Source organism: Cibotium barometz, chromosome 32 (assembly GCF_041138505.1).
Source record: "Cibotium barometz isolate CiBa-2024 chromosome 32, ASM4113850v1, whole genome shotgun sequence".
In the NCBI taxonomy this organism is placed as follows: Eukaryota; Viridiplantae; Streptophyta; class Polypodiopsida; order Cyatheales; family Cibotiaceae; genus Cibotium; species Cibotium barometz.
Genome location: NC_141077.1, coordinates 44077207 through 44080453, shown reverse-complemented (window position 1 = coordinate 44080453; position 3247 = coordinate 44077207).

Genomic DNA, 3247 nt, shown 5'->3' with positions numbered 1-3247 from the left:
AACGAAAAATCACAAAAAACAGCGCGAAAACGACGACGAGCCATATTCAGGCTACTTTTTGAGGGTCTAAACGATAAAATCATTGGGCGACTCGGGAAAACAAAGTTATAGTACTCCCAAAATTCTACAACTCTCTCATACAGAGTTTTTCAAAATTCATTTTGGAACATCCTCAAAAATGTGCTGCAAAACACGAAAAAAATTCTCAAATTTTTTTCTGTCTTGAGATAGTGATGGAAAATAGCTTTTAGGACCTCCTCTTCCATTTGGGAAGTTACTAGCATACGCTTTTTTCAGAAAATTATCTCTAGGTTCACGTGCGTATAGCGCCTAAGCTATGTCTAGGGCGAACGGACACCCATTTGACCCAACGAAGAGAACACCAAGCCTCTTGAGGCTGTAATGGGCTATGAGAGAATTTATTTAAAAAAAAACTATGTTTGCTAATTAAGGAGCATTTAGGCACTCCGACATGGCCACGATAGAGGGATTGCCAGGGATCTCACAACAAGGACTGAGCCATTGAGATCTATGCCGCAGGGCTTTGGTCCCTTACCTAACATTCCCGCAAATCCTATAAGTACCAACCCTTTCCTAGATGGCCACACCCTGGACATACTGACTACTAACTAGTCTAGGAATGGGGGTATCCTAAGGACTCGCTGAGTCTCTCCCAATAGGAGCACTCACATACGGCCTTAGTGACTCATACAAAAATATGGCAGTACAAATGTTTAAAATTATGGGTAAATACGATGGAACAACATGTTGAAAATACAAGTGAATAGGGTGTGTGCGGGAACAAGCCCTTGGTTAGAGACTGTAAAAGAGAATGAGTAAATGTGAAAGAACCTGTGAAAAGGTGAGAAGAATCTACTGGGAGAGAATAAAGGGTAGCATGAGAAGATTTAGGAAGTGTGGAGATATTTTGGGAGATATTCTGGAAAAAGTGAAGAGGTGGAGAGAATCAGGAAAAAGAGGTGGAGTGAATCATGGAGAAATCAATGGGATTTGATGCTTGATGTAAACTCTATAAATTGAGGCATAGCCCTAATGAGAATTTTCTGGTTTTTGAGTATCCATGCCTACACTAATTATTTGTTAATTACCCACTAATTACGTCTTAATTATTTGCTAATCACTTTGTTAATGATGTTGATTCTAGTGTTTGATCCACCATAGCTCATCACAATGCTCAAATTTCAACATGGTATCAGAGCCATGCCTAGAATCCATCAGATTTATGAGCCCGTTATCTAATTAATCAAGATTAGTAGATAATTAAGAATTAATCAAAATTTTAGTTATTTTTTACTTCACCTCTTCACCCCCAGCCAGTGGAGGATCTCATTCACCTTGCACACTCACAATTAGGTCAAGCCCTTCTAACACAAGCTAGCCAACCCTATGCTCCTCTGGCCTATGTAAAAAACGCAGCAAACCGCCGCGTAGAAGCACAGATTTTCGCAGATTAAGGGGTGCCATTTTTCTGAGCTGATTTGGTGATTTCTACTTCCATAGATCAAAGGTCTCTAATTCCTCTTAGTCCAAGGTGTATTCAAGCATGCTCTACAAGCTGGTGAAGACAGAATTCAATTTCATCAAGTCTACAGTGAGATCCAAGCTCTTCATAAAATCTGTAGGTGACTTTGGTAAAACAGAGATTAAGCTTTCAATATTTGGTCAAATCTTGTGTTTCTTGGCTTAATCCTCTACTAGACTCATTGCTATTGATGCCTTTGAAAGCATTTGAGCTCATTTGAAGTCTAAGGCACCAGATCTAGACTCCCTGCATACTCTATTTTCTGCACACAAAACAGAGCATTAATTTGCTAATCAGTGATTAATCAATACTAATCACTATATTTTGGTACAATTGAGGGTTCAAATTAACCATTAGGTATCTGATACAGATCCCTATAACTTCAGATTGTAATTCGTAGTTGGTTTGATACTCCAACCATCCCGTACAAATTGGTTACCCTTGATTTAATGTAATTTCTGGTAAAATTGTGCTGATAAATTTGTGAAAATCATCATTTTGCATTTAACCCTTGGTTAATGCCTGTAAATCTCACTCAAATTCAAGATTATTCACAGGCAAAGTTGCATTTGGAATGTGCATAAGAATGAATGCTATACGCATTATGTATTGGGCACATTACATCAGTGTAAATATGGGATCAGACACTGTCCTTGTCCAGAATAAGGCAAGAGGTAAGACCTCCCACATAAATTTGGGTTTGCATTGCATAATGACACAAGATAAACATCAAAAGCCCAAAGGAACTGTCAACAAAATATTGAAACATGTTGCTCACATGGAGCAAAAAGACCTGACGGACAAGCTCATGGCCCCAGCCATCAAACAAGAAGAATATCTCTTTTCAAGAAGAGGATCCACACCAAGAAGATCTAAAGGAAGAATTGAAGGAAGACATGGACACGAGAAGAGAAGCTGCCACGAGAAGAGAAGCTGCCCCCAAGAAGACTGAAAGAAGAGACGGACGCGTGGAGGAGAGAAGCTGCCACCACAACAAGAAGACTGAAGACAAGAGAAGATGTGAGGCTCCAAAGAGTGAGGAGCCATGTAAAAATCTCAGAGAGAGAGAGAGAGAGAGAGAGAGAGAGAGAGAGAGAGAGAGAGAGAGAGAGAGAGAGAGACCCCACAACCCAATGTAACTTGCCCCAACAAAGTAAAACCACCTCTGAGCCACCGATGATGTAGGCCACGTGGTAGATAGATGTATGTGTGAGCACTTTAGTCAAGGTCGCGGGCAACTATAGTAACCCTTGTACACATAGAGAGAGAGAGAGAGTGTCAAGGACTATGAGTTTAGGGACTTGAGGCACTGGTCGCGGGCTATCAAGTAAGAAAGAAACTTGATACAGGGTCCAGGTGTGCTAAGATAACTTAAGGGGAGGAGTAGACACTGGTCACGGACTACCAAGTAGGGGGAGGCAAAATTGGTATAGGGTCTAGGTGTACTAGGAGTATTCACTTGAGGGGAGGTATTGAAAATACAAGTGAATAGGGTGTGTGCGGGAACAAGCCCTTGGTTAGAGGCTGTAAAAGAGAATGAGTAAATGTGAAAGAACTTGTGAAAAGGTGAGAAGAATCTACTGGGAGAGAATAAAGGGTAGCATGAGAAGATTTAGGAAGTGTGGAGATATTTTGGGAGATATTCTGGGAAAAGTGAAGAGGTGTAGAGAATCAGGGAAAAGAGGTGGAGTGAATCATGGAGAA